This window comes from Anomalospiza imberbis, chromosome 13, assembly GCF_031753505.1.
Source record: "Anomalospiza imberbis isolate Cuckoo-Finch-1a 21T00152 chromosome 13, ASM3175350v1, whole genome shotgun sequence".
Lineage (NCBI taxonomy): Eukaryota > Metazoa > Chordata > Aves > Passeriformes > Viduidae > Anomalospiza > Anomalospiza imberbis.
Window position 1 is genome coordinate 5,879,450 of NC_089693.1, and position 18,777 is coordinate 5,898,226.

At 45.1% G+C, this 18,777-nt stretch overlaps 1 long non-coding RNA gene across 2 annotated transcripts in view; it reads right to left on the reverse strand.

Annotated features, from left to right (window-relative positions):
- Positions 1 to 7,355: 7,355 nt before the first annotated feature.
- Positions 7,356 to 18,777, reverse strand: part of LOC137481777 (uncharacterized) — a 31,647-nt gene continuing 20,225 nt past the window's right edge. The window contains exon 4 of one of the 2 annotated variants that reach the window (XR_011003682.1): positions 7,356 to 7,515. This is a non-coding gene — a long non-coding RNA (uncharacterized lncRNA). Of the gene's footprint in view, positions 7,516 to 16,048; positions 17,795 to 18,777 lie in introns of those variants that run through there. The other variant, XR_011003681.1, reaches the window with a different exon arrangement.

Genomic DNA, 18,777 nt, shown 5'->3' on the forward strand with positions numbered 1-18,777 from the left:
TGCATCTGGATTTGGCCCATTCTTTTTTCCTGAAGCTTTTTCTTGTCTTTCAGTATAGAGCTCAAGCCCATGTTCCCTTTTCCCGAAAACTGATCCAGGCACTTACGGGATTCTCAGTGAGATCATTCAGGAAATATTTCCAGTTGGAGGTCTTTGCTTGGGGATTTTTTATTTATTTATTTATTTAGTCCTGTGCTTGGCATCAGTTACAGGTGCTTTTCCTATTTTGGATGGAAAGGATATTAAGCAGTATTCCTAAAGGTCCTTTTGGCCTTCTTTTTTTTCCCCTTTAATTTGCCAAAAAAGCTTTTGATGGAACATCCTCCCCTGGCCCCCAGTCTGACAGGATTCCCTGACCTGCATAACGCTGTCCAGATTGAAGCATGAGAAACATTTTGAAAATGAACTATGCTGGAGTCTGGGAGTTATTAGCTGCCAAGAAATCCCAAAAGCTTTTAAACCTTGTTTGCAGCTGCAGAGTAGGAAACCTAGGTGCTATTCATAGAGGAATTCAACAGGAACTGTAAATTCAAGGCAACTTGCTGCTAAAATACAAAGGTAAAGAATTAAAACAGACTTAAGAAAAGAGCAACCCAAGCCATTACGATGCCAAAGTGACTGATTGAAAAGGAAGTTTGAAAAATTTCAGTATGCCTGGCTGGAATATAAAACTCAGACTGAGGTAAAACAGTACATTCTCTAAAATCATGTGTCCTTTGCAGCTGGTTGTAGACCAGGGCTGAAAGAGGAGGTTGAGGAGCTTGTTAGCACTCCAGAATGGGAGATTTTTGTTATGCAGATGGAACAGCAGAAGTGGGGGTGGTTCTGGGAAAAGACCAGACTTAATCAGCCAAAAATTGCCCGAACTTTTTCATCCCTGGAAATGTTCAAGGCAAGGTTGGAGCAACCTTGTCTAGTGGAAGGTGCCCCTGTCCATGGCACAAGGGTTGGAACTGGATGATCTTTAAAATCTCTTCCAAACAAAACCATTCCATGATTCTCTGAATAAACATCTTTATCAATGGATCGAACACTTCTCCAGCCCCAGTCACGATGCTTTATTTGCTGTACCATCAGAAAACTGCTCCTTCACCATCAAATAAAAATAAATTAGGGTGTCTATTTGAGGTGGCTTCATAACTACGGGTTGTAATGAGCATTGTCTGACAATCAAAAGTCACTGGAGTATGTTGGCTGTATGGAAGGTGCCCACCAGCCACTGCCTGGGTGTCTTCTCCCAGCCCAGACTGTGAGAATGGGTGCAGCCACCACACCATGGACAAGTGATTTTTCACTTCCCAAGCAGGCAGAGCAGGAGCAGGTACACAGTGAGTTACAGCTTTTCTCTTCCAACACAGCCCCGGGCCCCTGCCTGGTGAAAAACTCCCTCATTCTCTGCCCTCCTGCCTGCAGAACAGACAGCAGCCCCAGCCAGCAAGGGAATAAACTGTGAACACCTTTTAGGGAATGATCTCATCCTGAACAAAAGTTAAATAAAACAACTTGATAAATCACCCTTCCCCTGTGTGCACCAGCACACAAAAAAAGAGTCTTCCTGCAAGCTGAAGTGAGCAGCTGCTTCAGGGTTTGAGGCATTTTTAGGGGGAGAGGAGCTTGATTTTCAGATAGATCCTTAAGTGCAGCCTCTAAAAAATCAGGTCCCATCAAGTTACCTTATGTTCAATCCCTTCAACAGAAGCATCCCAAATGAACTTGTCACTTGTCACCATCTTTTCCAAGGACTCCAGAAGGAGAAACCACACTCTTAAGGCAGGAGAATACTTTTGCACACCTGGCTTGTACTACTTTAAGGAAAATTACTCTCAAGAGCTAATTAAAATGCATTATTTCCCCCCTCTAGCTGTATAGATTAATCTATTTCATTTTCAAAATCTCATTTTTTCCCATCACTTCAAGTATTCAGGAGAGATTACATTATTACAATCACAACTTGGCCTCAGTCCCAGAACATAAGAGATGAAGAGAGAAAAGGCTTTTGTTGAGGACACGGACACACACTCACACACACACTTTAGACAAAATGAAAGCACATTAATCAGCTAATAAGGTGGGGGGGGGGAATCTAAAGTCTTATGACAGAAGCATCAAAAATGAAAGATTTCTGCTGGAATGTAGTGTCAATGTAAAAGCAAAAAGACCAGGGAATCTCATAGAAAACTATGAGGCTTTTTTTTTCTTTTTTTTTTTCTTTTTTTTAATTAGGGAAGAACACAGATCTTGGTCTCTCAGAAGCAACCAAATGGAAAGGACATTTTTTCAAAGCCTCAGCAGTGGCACTGGGCAGTTCAGGCCAATATTATGTTCAGGTGAAATCAAGATCATTAAGATAATATGGAGCCCAAAGAGGTTAGAAAACTACTGTTACTGTACCAGTTTTACTGCAGTGAAGGAGCTGTGAGGGAAAAGAAAAAAGATAAAAACCACATGGTATATTAAGATGCTTCATTAGAGAGCAGGTACTCAAACTTTCCCTGGAAGAAACAAATCCCCCGAGGTGAAGGGACGAGATTTTTTGTCAGTTATGCCAAAGTGCTTTCTTTAAAATTAATGTAAGCTCTGGGAAGTTCACACAGTTAAACGAGAGCAGAAGTGCTGTCCCTGCAGGATGCCTCCTCCCAGCTCTGCCGTCCCCCCTCTCTGCAGATGTTTGGGGAGGGGGAGAGGCTCAGGCTGTGGTTGCACATCTATTAATATCACATCTGCTTCACTCTGAGGTTTCGTGGCAGGACAGATTCGATCTGGATCAAGCACAAACACATTTTTGCTGAATTAGCCTGCACACGTGATGTGATGTGCTGCAGCTTTGAGTTAGCTGGCCACATGATGTCAATCTGAACCTGACACACAGCTCTGGACTTGGCAGAAAGGTTCCCAGGATCAAGGTATGTCACAAAGCTGTTGAATGCATTTGAACCAGGTGGTGAATTTGTACCAGATCAGGAGTTTCCATCACAGGGATCAAGCTCCTTTGATCCACTGCTGGGCACCTTAAATCCAGGTGTGTCAGCTTGTGAAAGCAGCCTCTAAATCCCAAACCCACGTGTGCGAGACAGTCACCATTCCCCAAAACCCAGAGCCCAGAAGTTAAAGAAAACAAGTTGGGGCTAGATCTAAGTTTTATAAGTCTTCCTTTTTCTTGCTGCAACAGGGGCTGATTCCTTGTGGACACAGGTCAAGGCAGGGATGCTGATGCCTTCACTGTGCCCTGACTCCGCATCTCCCCGCGAGCCTCTGGCTGAAGGGCTGTCTCAGGGTAGGGGCAGCACATCAGAGCAGTGAGAAATGAATAAATATTATATTTTGTCGGAAGGATTTGGGGTTTTAAATTATATATTTAGCAAAAACACAAATAATTCATGAGTGTTTTCAAATACATGAATAATTCAAGCTGGAACCGAAATAGCTAAATCATCAGGGCCATCATCCTCATAGAGGCATCTAGGATAGGTTATTTCAAGTACATTTCACTGCAGACTGGCACGTGCACAAATTCACTAATAAGCAGCTGCATCCGTGCCTTTCAGCTCCCACAAACCCCAGATAGTCACAAACCCCTGACTCAGGATGCCAGCCCTAGAGCTGAGATGCATCTGAGCCCTAATTGAGCCATGGCTTTAAGAGTGGGGACAGAACCAGTTTGAAATCCCGTTTTATAGCTCCTCAAACCACATCTGAACCATGTGGTACATGTGTGGCATTTAAAGAACAAATTATCTGAGCACCATACAAATGTTCACTAATAGCTAACTCCAAGCTCTAGCAACCAGCATTCTTGCCTGCATATTTGTGGCTGACATTGTGTAGACTTTGAGGCATGTATATTTGTTAATTTGAATTCTGTGTATTTTGTGGGCATTGAGGGTGTAATACTGAAACCATAACTTCATCGTGAAAAAGTTTGCACTTTTGTATATATATGGAAATGTGATATGATCTGGACAGCCAGATACCTTAGCAAGAATTCTCAGAACAAAAAAATCTCAGGTTTTTAAGTAATTTTGTAGCACTGAGGGACATGGTTTAGTGGTGGACTTGGCAGTACTGGGTTAACAGTGGGCCTTGATGACCCTGGAGGTCTTTTCCAACCTTAATGATTCTATGAGTCTAAATACCTTTTAATGACAGTTGCCTTTATCTTGACACCAAGAGATTTAACAACATTTTATTACTATTTCTCAAATTTTGTTTTCAAATTAACACTTAACTTCAAATCTATTTCAATTAAAAACTGCACTTTAAATTTCATGGATCCTAGCCCATCCAACAGCATCACTTAAGGCCTCTCCTAATTTACTGATACAAATTGAAATCCTACGGTTGTGTTACCAGGTAATCAAATAAATGTTTAGCATACTAAAAGTGCAGTAGTTTATAATTAAGGTTTTAAGGTTAAAGTCTTTGCCAAAAAACAATCCTGGCTTTGACATTTCACTTATTACTCATTAATGTGCAACACCAGAAACCTGTTCCAGCACATCCATCATCCCACCTCCAGCCTCCCTCCTGCCCTGGCCTTTACACCACACCTGGTCAGCCTCCTGCCAGGGAGATATTCAAATCTCAGCCCTAGAGAACTGGGAATTCAGCATCAGGCTGAGAGTCAGTAGCTGTTGTCAGCTCAAGCTCTGCAAGCACTAATCCCAGAGAAAACCCCCACCCCGTGGCAGGGGGTTGTGGAACTAGTTGATCTCAAAGGTCCTTTCCAACTCAAACCATTCTAGGAGCCCATGATCCTGGGAAGCCACATTTCACCAAGAGCTCTGTGCAGGACCACGATGTCAGCTCACCCAAAGTGCTGAGGTAGGAGCTGGCTGCCATCAGCCACCACAGTGCACAAACCCAGTGAAAATGGAGCTGAGCACTGCTAGCTGTAAGCATTTTGACAAAGATCATTATTCTGGTTCTTGAAGTCCCAGTGCATCACCAAGATACCCCTGTGCCAGTGGGAACATGGTGACAATGGTGACATTGGTGCACCCAATGGGCAGCACCCCCAACCGCCCTGTGTGGCTACAGCCAGAGCCCTGGGCAATTACCGTGGAGGACAGGCAGCTTTTAGAGAGCAATAATTTAGTAAACAGCTGTCCCATATGCCCTCCTGAATCCCACTGCAGCAGAAAGTTATCTGAGATGGGTTACACAGCTGCTCTTTGGCCAGAGACAACAAGGACAGCAAGAAAAAGTTTTTGGAAGGAAGCTATAAGTCTAATATTTCATTAAGAGGAAATGAAGGAGCTACATTGTGGTGTTGACTTATATCTGATGGCATTTCACATTCTCTGCTTGTCACCCCAGCTGTGTGTCTGCTTTGGGAAAACCTGGGGCTCAGAACCACCAACAGAAAAGTATTACATGGCAAATGCCTGACACTGAGTGTGCTGGAGGCACTTCTCTAACCCTCTGATGTCAGGACACATAACGGCTCATTCATTCTCTCTCTCTTTTTTTCAGTTTTGTAGGAATTCCCCCATTGTAAGGAGCCCTTGACCTTACCCCCATTCCTTCTGCTGCTGCCTGACATCTTCCCATCATATGTTAACAGTGTGTGTGTCTTCAGTGAAAAGCAAACCATTGCTGGTGCTCTTGGGCCCCAGAGAAAAGCAACGTGGAGGAAAAAAGAAAGAGACCTCAGCCTCACTGGTTCTTCCCAGAGATCTGTTGCTCCAGCAACTGGAAGTCAAACAATGATGTCAAGAAGACAGAGCCAAGCACTTTAAGTGTGGCGTCCAGTTGCCACAGCAACCCATTTTTAACATAAGTGATGCATAGAGGTTTTCTTTTCTCAGTAGAAGAAAAATACAGGCGAGTAAATGAGTGCAAAGGATGTTTACCTGGGGCTGGGGGTGTTAATTTAGGGGGCTGGGATGCAGCACCCTGCCAAAGGGCCAGGGCAGGGAAGAGGAGGATGCTGTTCCCTCCCAGAGGAGCAGAGCAGCTGCTTGGAAAGGAATTGCTTTGCTCTTCCTTTCACCAAAGGAAATGCCAGAGAAGCAAACTCTGCTGCCAGATGCCACATGGACACCAAATGTTCCCCCCTGGCTCCCAGCAGCCCGCGCTGCCGGGGCTCCGCGGGGAGGCTGGCTCTCATCCCGCCTGCCCTGAGCTCCCTCAGCTGTTGCACACCCATCTGTCCCAGGGCCGTGCTGGGCAGCTCTGCAGACAGCAGGACAGGTGCTGGGGGGTGGGGGGACCCCTGGCCACCCCTGAGCTTGAGCCCTTTTCCAGCCCCCGCTCCCCTCCGGCCCTTTCCCAGCTTCCTGCACAGCTCTTTTGTTTGGGACCGTCACTTTGTGGCTTCCCAAGAGCTGAAATCTGTGGCAGTAAGACGCAGCTTTACGATTTCACTCCAAATAACACAACGTCCCCCAGCCCTCTGCCCCCAAAGGGCTAAGAGGGGAGGTGGAGTGAGAGCTGTTGGTGTTTCTGGGGGACAGGACATGGCCAATTTTGGAGCTTACAGCCAAGGAATTGTTGATAGAGCATTTGCTCACATAGCTTCTTGCACGTGGAGCACTTTGCTTCCCAGAGCAGCCATCCGTGTGGATCTGGGAGACAGGAGACACCTCCAGCTCTGGTCCCTGCTTGAAAGACACCACAGATCTCCTGAGGAGCTGCTTTATCCCCATGTGCCTGTGAGGAACAATGTGATTAACTCCTGCACTGATTCATCCTTATCCATTTATCTAATACAAACCATTCCTTACTCCATTAGGCCCTTGCTCTCACTGAGTAATCCCCGGTTGTATCACGCTTTGGAATTAGTCTGCAAGGTCCTCAGGGCAGGGATCATGCCTTGGAAGGTGCCTCACAGACTTTAGGCCATTGCTAAATTAATAAGAATGTAATAAAAGTATTAGAGCTCTACCGAGGGAGGCATTGTTATGCCCCAGAGGCAGCATATCTGGTTAACAACCCTGAAAAGAAATGCCAACAACATTAGCCTCTGCCCCTACATCCCTCCACCTAATGTAAAATTAAATAGCTACAAATTACCTATCTATTTTTCTATCTGCCTAGGCAATTAGCCCATGCTCATTACTGGACATATGGGGATACATCCAAGCTCACCAAGATGGGAGGCACGACACACAACAAGGCAAGAGAAGATGCTTTGAGGCTTCTGCTCCCTCGTAAAACACACCATTAAACCACTACACATTGGGACATCAGCAGAGGTCAGAAAAAACCTGCAAAATCTGGCAAGAAAAGTGTCCAAAGAGCAAACTGAGAGCCAAGGGCAGCAAACAGGCTGTGAAAGTTTTCTCAAGGGTGTGGGCAGGACAGAGAGGAGCAGCCAGGGATGTTTATTCATATGGGAAAGGCAAACACAAAGCTATAAGCAAATGTGGCATTTATTTGCAGTTAAACTCGTGCATACATCTCCATGATTACGAGGTGCACCCCACCCACAGGGAGCTGCTGCCAATGGGGCATTGTCAAGGATAAATCCATGGAACTGCAGTGAGGGGACAGCTGAGCATCAAACAAAACATCCTGGAGGAAAATTCAGGCTGAGGCTTTTCAGCCAGCAGCACAGATAGGACTCCCCTGGGCCTGAGCTGAATTTGGGAGCCGAGGAGCCCCCACACCTCCCTCCATGAAGCCAAGAGCACTGCCTCAAATCCAGTGCTTTAATCCAGTTAAGTTCAAGCCCTCTGCTCTGCTTGACAGTAATGCTATATTTTTATTCAGGGCAGGATCAGAGGTCTGATGAAACCTCATGTTGCCAACATAAAAGTGGAAGGAGCTTTAGCTAATCCCAAGGAAAATGAAGCCCACCTCTTTCACCCTCCTGAAAAGAAAGAAAATGCAAAACCCACATTTTACTCTCTTGGAAGAGAAAATTTCCTGCTGTCCTCAGATGGTTAAAGCATGCAGCTTTAGTGGGCTGCAGAAGGAATAGCAATTACATACCCTTCACCTCTTGCCAGCTTGGGCTCTTTGTTTTTGGTGTTTTTTTGTGGTTTTTTTTTTTTTTTTTTTTTTTTTTTGGTGGGGGGGGGGGCTGTTTTGTTCTAAATATTTCAACTGTTTTTGTTTGATTGGGTTTTTTTTTCCCAGCCCTTCTTACTGGGGGAAGCATTCTCACCCTTCATGAGAAAGGGTGGTTTAGAGGTGGAAGAAAACAAGAGAAGGGAGTTCACAGGCTGCTTCAATGTCATTAAAAAAAAAGAAAAAAAAAAGAAAATTTTAAAAAAGGGAAGAAAGAGAAAGACAGGCCAGGTCTTCAGTGGAGTTAGCCTGGCCATATTAAAGGAGCAGGTGTTGTACTGAGTTAATTTATCTGGGAGGGGACCTGAGCAAATCCCAGCAGCCCTGCTGAGAAAAAAGCTTTGTATGCTGACACAAAGCCCTCCCTGCTGCAGCACTGTTCTTGCTGTCTTCCCTTCCCTCCTCCCCAGCTTCTCCTAATTGCAGGGCTAATGTCCTCTGACATGTGCCTCAGATGGTCCGACAACAGCCCTATCACCCATTCCCCATCCCTGATTATTATTATTTTCACAGCCCAAATCCCTGCCGACCCCAGGCTGCTGCTCTTGATTATTCTCCAGCACAACCCTGTCTGCAAAATATTCCCTCTGCCATGCTGAGCACCCAGTCACTTGGCTTTTGTGACATTGCTGCAATTTCTGGCATGAGGAACGGTGCAAACGGGGTTCCAAAGATTCCTCTTTTGAGGCTGCAAGCCCAGGAGCCACATCAAAGCCGGGTGCTTGTCTGATGTTTGCTTGGAATGATGGTGTTGGAGGGAGGGGGCCTATCTGCCTGCCATGCCTGGAATATGTGAGTTATTGGCACAGCCCCCAGCCACACCACAGGCTGTGTGTCAATTAAAACGGGGATCTGGAGAGCAGCAAGCCCAGGCAAGCAGAGATGGGGAGCAAGCTTATTTATCAGGTGATTAAAATAGGTAGATGGTCTTCATATGAGGTCAAGGGGAGCAGCCTGACAAAAATCTTCTGTTGACAATGAAAAGACAAATGCATAGTCTTAGTGTTTCTCACTCCCAAATCCATGCCCAAAACCAGCATTGCCCTGAGATCTCGGGCTTTTACACAAAAATCACCATTTCTACCAGGGCCACATCATCCACCCTTAGTGCAGACCACTTTTACAAAGCCCAAAACACAGAGTAAGTATTTCCAGCAGCCCCACTGTGCTTTGAGGCTTCTCTTCTTCTACTTGGAGGACTTTCCTATGGGAATAGAGGCAATCTTGGCAGCAGAAGGGAAGGCAACACCTTCAAGAGCTGATTTTCCCAGTAGCATTAAGATGTGCCACAGCTTCTCTGCAGCTTGGCACCGCAGTGAAATGGACGCTCTGGGAGGAGAGAGGGAGCAGACTGTTATCCTTGCTCCCAAAACCTTCAGAAGGTGCATGGAGTGTTGCTGGAATAACTTCATATCCACATCAGCCACACCAACTCACGCATGGGTCAGACCACAGCAGCCACCACCAGCCACAGGAGGGGACAAACAGGGTGGGAATGGGGTCCCCTGGCCATCCCCAGCTGTACACACCCCTTCATGCTGCTGGGAATTTATCACTGTGGTTTGGAGGGAGAGAAGGTGCCCATCAGGTAAGAGTTACCTTGCATCAAAGGACTCCTTCAATGGGAAGGAGATAGGGAATGTGGGCAGGAAAGATTTCAGGACACCAGCAAGCAGCAAAGGGCATCTCATTCATAAAGTATCATTGCACAAAGCAAAAATAAAAGACACTCCTTTAAAATACAGTGAAAGGAAAAGCATGTTGGGGAGGAAAAGGAGGGGCTGTGGAAAAGGATGAGAGCAGCTGGAGAGGAATTCCAGCGGGACAGATAGATAGGCAGTCACAAAGTCTCTTAATTATTTAAAAAATAAACTAACACAGAAAAGGACGTCCTGGGGAGGAGGGGGAGGCAGAACCTCAGGGTACCCATCAATTATACACAAACCAGCTCAGGGACACTGTGAAAAAGGGTCCTGTGGGCACCGTCACGGAAATGTCACCAGAAGCTGGCCCCAGCCCACCGCCCGTGACACAGCACGGTACCTTGGTGACCCTTTGTTACCCCTGGCTTGTTGTGCTCTGTAACTTGAGTTGGTGTCCTCAAGAGGAGACAAAGGAACACAAAGGCTTGGCAGTGGTTTGTGTTTCTAACTGCACTGCAACCACCTTTCCACCTGGCACTCCCCTGGCACGTCAGGATGAGGACAGCCTGGAGCCTCCCTCCTGCTTTTTGAAACAGTGACCACAACAAACAATTGGGTGTTCAGTGGAAGCCAACTGCATCCAGGTTGGTGCTGCCAGATCAAGGTAAGCAAAGCTGCACAGCAGGAGACACAAGAAATAAATCTGTCCTGACCAACCACTTTTCCTGACTGGAGCATCTCCTCCAGAGCTGCAGATTCCAAGTTCTTAACAGGATCATGTCACACACACTGCTCCTGGGGACTACACAACATGATTTTTCTTGGCTGAACAGCCACCTACGCTGCTGGATTTCAGATTTTTTTTTTCCAAGAGTTCCATTAACAGAAAACCACCAAAATATGACAAAGTGGCAAAAGTATTTCTTCCCAGTTTTAATATTTTTCTTAAAACTTGAGCCTTGAAATGATATCCCAATATCTTTAGTAAAGCTCTGGCCCAGAAAGTCTGAACCTTAAGAGGGGAAGAACCATGGCATGTACAAGTGTACATCCTGTGTACATTTCTATTGTTTCTTGCTGTGATGAGAAAATATAAAATATTCCCTAGAAACCAAAAGGATTAACTTGCCTCATGTACACCATCAAACTGACATTGAACAGTAAGAGGTTTGGCTTCCAAAAGGGTGCTGCTAGAATTCCAGTTTTCATCCTTGTTCTGGTTTTAAACCACAACAAGCTTCTAAGTATGAAGACCCAAAACTACAAAATCTTAACTCACCCAGGTGGTCCTAATTCCTCCTGCCTTTGTTTATACATGGACAAAATTGCTTTTCTTTGCATTGAGCTACTCCTTAAATCCTACAGAAACATGCAGCTTGCAAGCAAGAGGGGTGATGTGTGTTTGATAGAAACCACCCATAGAAATGAAACCACAATTTTTATGATAAATCAGCAGATGGGCAAGCACGCAGAAACTGTATCTGCCATAATGATTTATTTAAAATAAACAAATCCAGCTGTGGCAAAATAACGAGTTCTCTGCAAATGCACACACAATTTCTGGCTATTTCATTATGAACGTATTAAATCTAGTCCCTCAACTCCAGCTCTTGATGATAATTAAATACACATAGATGTACTGCAGTGGATTTGCTCCTGGTAATTTGCATAGCAGAAAATAATTACTCTGGCAATTAGATACAGTGCAACGTGCTGCTCCTTTATGTGCACCACAAATTTCTTCTGATGTTTTGGCATCACCCTTTAAGAAATTAATGAAGGCCCCCTTCCTATTAATAGCATGCTACAGTGGGTTCATGGTGGCTTTGCCTCATGTGTTTGGAATAACTTTTGTCCTTGTTGCTAGGGCTGGTGCTGCAAACCTCTTGCTGCCTTTAAATAGCCAGCTCCCTTGCTGGCAGCAGTGTTTTCCATTTGTTAGCTATTATATTGGTCATTTGTCCAATTGTGCTGCTCTTGTCCAGTGATCAACCACACAGGGCCAGGGCATCCTTCAGTTCAAGGGAAATAATCAGTTTGTTCCCCTCCTGTCCAGGCTATTTGTCCTGTCATACACAGGGATGATGACCGAGGAGAAAAGGTGCAGACTTGAATCTGTTTAGGTGAGGCTCCTCATCCCAGACTAAGCTTTAAAGCCCCCAGGTTGAGAAAAGAAGTCCCCAGCCATCAGCAGGAGCAAAAGGGAAGGATTAGGTAGAAGAGAAGCATCAGGGAAAACAAAGCCACAGAACAGATTTGCAGGTCTGAGTTTTGTACAGCCAGAAAGCCCAGCCTTTTCTTCTCTAAAGGCATTTCCCTTTGAACATAGGTCATAAAAGCCAGCGAGAAAGCCTTCTCTCCCTCTTGAGGCTGCTGCCTGAGCTACAGCTGGCCCTGCCTGCAGCCTTCCCTGCACTTCAACCCTGAGCCTGTGCTGAAAGGATGCCTCAGGTTACTCCCAGCACTCCAGGTCTCCAGAGGGTATCACGGTTTCATTGTTTAAAGATGGGAGGCACATATGATAAATTTTCATTAATCAAGTCAAGAATTTTGATAAAGATTTGAGAACCCATTTGCTGCCAGCACACATCTAATAATGGGAGAACAGGGAAACATGAAAGGCAAAACAGACAGCAAGAAATGTGTGTGAGAGGTGAGACCATCACCACAGGGAGCTTCTCTCCTCACCCAGACAGCTCCTGGTCCTGCTTCCTTACAACCTCAGAGCATTTTTCACTGGTCCTGCCACCACTCTTGCCCTGCTGCTCCAGCTTCTCTCAGCTCTTGCCCAAAGCCATTTCTCCCCTGAGCAACGTCCCCCCTTTTTTGTTGTCCTTCACACTTTGATTTTGAGTGAGGTTTAGTCTACTCGCACAAACTGCTGAGAGAAAAGATGGCCCAGAAGTGAGGGTGACAGCCTGGGCAGGGGAGAGCCACATTCAATTCTCTCTGCCACTGACTTCTCACCTAACCCTGGGCATCCTATTTCACACCTCTTCCTGTCCACCACTGCCTTCTTCAAAGTACTGCTCAGAGATATTTATGTTTTATTTATGAACATCTATTCAATGTTCCAAACACTCTGAACTTGATGTTGGCCACCAGCCACTCCAAAAAATCTTGTCAGTTTTGGCTGGATGTTTATCCTTAGGTGAAACTGCAATTCTGCCATCACCCACAGCCAGACTCTTTTCTTCAGCAGATTCAGGCAGGTTTCACCCTCCTTTCCTAAGGGCCAGGGCCAACACGGCAGTCTGACCCAGCCCCCAGGGCACGGACTGTGAGATGAACGTGCAGAGGTGCTGCAGTTCTCCCACAGCGAGCCCCAAACCCACCTGGAGGCCAGGCAGAGCTGGAAGGGTGGGACACGGCCACCCAGCACTTCCCAGCAGCCAGAGACCGCCAGGCTGCTGCTGGGGCGTGAAAAGGAAGAGGAAAAATACAACAAAAGGCAAGAATAAAAAGACTTCCATTCCAAAGCACAATTAGGTAGAATGCACCCCTTTTTCTCAGGGTTAGGCTTTTTTTCTTTTTCTCTCTGGCCTGACTCACGGCTGCCTGCAGATCCCTTTCCTGGTTGCCTAGCAGGGCAAGCATTCATGGCAAGCTGAGGTACACTATGGATGCTCCCTGGAAGCAGGCTGCTATTTCCTACCCAGATGTCTTTTATTTCAGTCAGTGTCATTGCTTGAAGAGCAACAATAGTGCTTTATTTCCATGGCTCTCATCTTTGGATAGTCTAGTAACAACCTTGCCTTACCTTTAGCTCTGTTGTACCCTCCATGAATAGCTCATACAAAATAATTCAAAATAAATCAAGAAGGCTAAACCTGTAAATCCTCCCATTCTGCAGGGCCAAAGGGTTATTTTACAAAGCACAAGCACACAGTTCTGCTGAAGTGCCCTGTAACAGTCAAGAACAGCTGAAGCAATTATCAATGCCCCATCTCCTCCAAAAGGCACAAACTCCGGGGAAGGAATCAATAGGAAAACTTTACAATACAGAGCCTTTAACTCAAGACACATTTGAGGGATAAAGCCTTTAAAAGTCAGGGGATAAGATGCTAGACTAGGACTTAGGAAAAGACTTCACCCCATCCTTGAACAACTGGCTATGCCATGGATTTGTGGGTTCCTCCATGTAAAATGTAAGATATTGATATTTGTTTCCTTAATCAAATTATTTGGAGTCCACTGACAGAACAGGCTGATTAAGAACTAAACCTCTGAGCTATTTATACCTTCCTATTATTTGACAGAATAATTTTAACAATGAGATGTGCCAGAGCAGACACAGGGATAAAAGCTTCTGCAAACTTCTAACCACAGGCACCACATTTGCAGGATATCTGACAGGAGATGATCCATCTCCTCCTAACCAGTTTTTGAGTGGGATTTGTGACATGTCCACTTTTCCAGGCAGGAGAATCAGTTTGCTGATTCTTAGACTCCCATGTCTCTAAAATCTGCATTTTTTAAAACTAGAAAGGGAAAATGTTCTCCTACACCTGCTGGCTACATGATGGATGGAGAGGCAGTTCAACCCCTCAAAATGAATTGTCATTAATTGAATTGGAGCGCAGGTTTCCAAAATACTGCCTGAAAGGTGAAGCTTACCCAAAGCTTTCAAGTTTAGAAATTTCACTGTTGCAAGTCTGTATTTCACCTGAGATGTCTGTGCCTTTTATCATCATACAAGCACCTAACACCTCTGCCACATAAAGCACTAAGAACAGGACGGAGATAAATATTGTGATTATAAAACTGATTTATTGTTCACTCTCACAGGGCCTAGTTGTTACTTCCACTGAATTCAATGGGAGTTTTGCCATCCACTTCAATAGGGTGGAGCAGAGCCAGGGATTTTTGTCTGTTAATTCCTTGTGGATCATTTACAGCTTTCCAAGCACCACTGCGAGAATAAACTTCAGATTTTTAAAAAACCACACGCACACACAACAAAAAACCAACTGGAGTTAAAATGTGTATAAAGACCAAAAGAGAACCACTGGCATAATATCCCCACAGTATTTCAGAATAATTCGTTATTTACTCATTAAATCAGCAAACGACAGCTCCATTTTCTCAGGATCAGCAGCGTGTGCATTTCTCACGCTGGCAATCAAATCATTCACAAGCCATGTGCATAATTTGCTCTTGAATATACACAAACTTTAGATATAATGAGTTGGGCACAGAGACACAGCCAAAAGTGAGCTGGATAAGAGACAGTGCTCTGAAGGTGCCAAGCAAAGACATCCAATGCAAGGGAGGGAATATCTCTTCTGGGTGCTTTTCTGGTGTGGTTCAATTGACCAGCTCTAAGGGACAGAGAGCAGGCTACAGAAAACAAACAGCCACATTAAACAGATGAACAGAGAGGCAGAGAAAGGGAGAAAAGCTGAAAACTCACGCACGCCCTATTTCTTCTACCTTTAAGGTGCCTCTCCAATCTTAAGTAGCACAGTGACAAAACTCAACATTAGGATAGAATTTGTGCATTTTTGCACACTATTGTCACATGTTTTCAGACAGAGCTGACCTGAGACTAAATAATTTCCTTGCAGAAGCATGGGAAATGTCACTCTTTTCCAAATTTCCACCAAAGAGTCAAAAACTACAGCCCTGGACTAAAATGGGGCAATGCTCCTGGATGAACCTCCACCATCTTTCTGAACTAATTCTCATGTCAACTGCTTGGGAAAAGTAGGACTAAGACAAAGAGGAGCTGAAAGCCTGGGGCTTGAATGGAAACTATAAAAGGAACAAAAGTAGCAGCAACAAAACTCCAAGGACTCCTTTGGCACCCAAGGAGGGAGCTTAAAATACAGCCAGCATCTCTCAGCCTTTTTTCCCTATCTTCGTCTAAAAAAAAAAAAGAAAGAAAGAAAAGAGACAGCTCTTCGAAACAATCTCTTTCTGTGTAAGCTGTTGCCAGAGTCTGAGAGAATAAGCCAGGGTTTCTGTGCCAGCCCATTCACATGGCCAGGTGAAAAGAAACTCATTCCTTTACAGCCTGTGCTGCCCCACACAACATCTGCTGAGAAAGTGGGATGGGAAACACCAAAAAGGGGAGAAGAGAACAGCCGAGGCCTTCAGGTTAGAAGGGCAGCCTGTTCCCACCAGGGAGTCCCTCTTTCACTCGCAGACAACTGCTGCATTTGACATTTCAATGGGAACTGAGGCAGAGCAGGAGGGAGGGCATGGAGGAGGGGGTGGTGGGAGAGTACATAAAGGGACCGAAGTGAGAAAGGCAAGGAGACAAAAATTGTTCATTTTCTCTTCCATTTCTGCTTTCAGGGTATTTTTTCTTGCCATATTATGACAGCCAGGAGAAAGAGGAGAGTTTCTTTTAAAATCACACAGATAGAGAGGGTTGGTCCTGCTAAAAACTTCTTCAAGATGAATCAATTTTATGGGGCTTATAGAGCGAATTTTTTTTTTTTTTGTCATCCCTTTTTTTGTTTGTGTTTTCAATGAGAAGGAAAAAGGATTTACATAAAACAAACAAAAAGAATGAATAGCAGCAAACCCTGCCATGGGCACCAACAGTGGATGCTTTTAGAAGAGTTACATGAATATAGTTTCAGTGTTCAGCATTGTCTGAGAATTCAACACAGACACATTCATCCTGGGAAGTAATTCTGGGGTCCTGATCACTCCATACAAACCCCTCAATGAGAGCTGCATGCTTTTTTAAATCTGCTTTATAGAAACTTTCATCCAAACACATCAGAGTAATTTTGTACAGGCTTCAAAGCAGTCCTGTGCCATGAAAGGGTATTATCTCCATTTTACAGAACAGGAAACTGAGGCCCAGAGGGAATCACACAGGCAGCATCCAGAAATGAATCACTGGCAAAGCCTGGAATAAAACTGGTTCCCTGGAGCACCATGCTCATCTGCAGTGAATGCAGAAATGGCCTTGGCTAAGTAAGAGTCTTTTTGCTGGGTTTTATGTCAAGCCTAAATATGCAAACCAAAAATAACACAAACAAGGCTCAAACCAAAATTATGTTTTCATATCTACAATCAGTGGACATGGATTCATAGAGAACACCAGTCCACGTGATGGGAAGCACAGAGGAACCTTTCAGGATCTGGAGAGGGGATATCTGAATGGCCAGGGTGGGAAGATGGCTGAGGAGAGCCCAGGAACAGCTTCTCTGAGGGGAAACTCGGGGAGGTTAGGGCTAGCCTCAGGACAGTGAGGTGAAACTGGGGTTCAGTTTCCACAAACCAAAATGGGAAATGAGAAACTACATCCACAGTTCACAGATCACAGAAAATGGTTTGGGTTGGAAGTGACCTTCAAGATCATTTTGTTCCAACCTCTCTGCCATGGGCAGAGGCACTTCCCACTGTTCCAGGTTGCTCCAAGCCTCATCCAGCCTGATTGCTTTTCTCTGTCAGAATTCCCATGAATTCCACTTATGGTCAGTGAGGGAGGCAAAAAACCACAGAGTCTGCAGGATTAGCACCACGCTCAACACTCAGCACACGCTGTGCAGCAGCCAGGGGTGTGTTTTATTTGCTTGGGACAAGGGTCACACGCAGCAGAGAATCTCCAAAAAGCCACAAAGCCCTCAATGTCGGGACTATAACTCAGACGTGAGGATTAAGAGGTTAAAATGCTTTGTGTTCAGCTGTAATCAGTCTAGAGAGAGTTCAGCATCACTTACCCTTTTGTGTGTCAAAAATAGCCAATCTTTGATCCTTCTTTACTGCTGTGACTCAATATTACTTCCTTTCTGTCTCTGCTCCCCTCTAGACACATAGCAGTGGGTTCCTGTTAAAGGGCCAGCTTGCACTGGGACAGATTTAAGGGTGATGGAACAAAGCCATGGGTGCTTCTCAGTCACCCTGGTCAGTGTGGGATGTGTCATATCTCAGTGAGCAAGGGCAACCTGGGCCTTCTTCCTACCAACCCAGCCTCGTGGCTCTGCCCATGGCCCTCCAAGCTCTGCAGTCACCATTTTCCCTTTTATACATCACGAGCATCCATAAAAATAATCCATAAAGTCCATCAGAAGGCATGGAGAGAACTTGACAGGTTATTTTGGAGCGGTTTGAGGGTTTTGTTTCAAGTCAGAAGACTCCCTACAAACACCTCTGAACTGCATGTCTCTATTTTCCATCTGCAAAACAGAAAAAAAAAAAAAAACCCACAGAAGCTACCCACATGGAAACCCTGTGGGGAAAACAAAGCTGCAAAGTACCAGTAAGAGGTTAAATTTCTCCCTGATGCCTCACAACCAGCTGTCAGGGAGAAGACAGCAGGAGATAGGAAAAAATGAAAGCCCTTCTCTAACTATAAATAAAGATTCCCATATTATTATTGCAGTTATAAAGCAAGTTAAGAAAGTTTCCTACATCACAGTAATATCCCCTCCCCACCCTTCACTCCCCAGGAGAAGTAAATAATTGAGTGACAACAGAGCAGAGCCACCGAGGGTCTCTCAGGTGATGAGAACAAGCCCAGAGGAGAAATCCATCCAGCTCTCACCATGTGGGGCTGAAGCCACTTCCCTGTGCCCAGCACTGAGAGGTTCCACTGCTCTGCCTGCCACGTTTTGTAACACATACTCAGACACCAGATATCCATGGGGTAACGCTGAGTAATGTGCTGGCTGCTATCTGCCTCGCTGAAAGGGTGATAAGAGTCAGCCAGAGATAGTCCTGCTTCCCAAATTAGATAGCTAAATGATCAGGCCCTTAGAAAAATAACACCACAAGCCCTTCCCCACCATTACCTTTCTACTCACAGATAAGTACTGAGCATTGCTAAAGCAATGTTAACTGCAGCCTCAGCCCCCAGTCTTTAAAAAGTCATGACTCAGACAAGATCATGAAATTGGCTTAGATTTAATGTGACTTTTTCCATTAAAAAGCTCATTTGAATGAGCTTTGGGTTTTTCTCCTCACTGCTGGACTAGAAATGGGTTTTAAAACTGAAAACGTGATCAAGAGACAAGTTGCTGTTCCTGCAGCTGTCGGACTTCAGAGAAATATTTCCATTTGCAGGAAAGGTACAACTTATTCCCAGCCAAGAGATGTGGCGACAATGTGTCTCTGTCAAAAGCATTCCTCAGGCTAAGTGAGCCGTCTTCTCTGCCCTCAG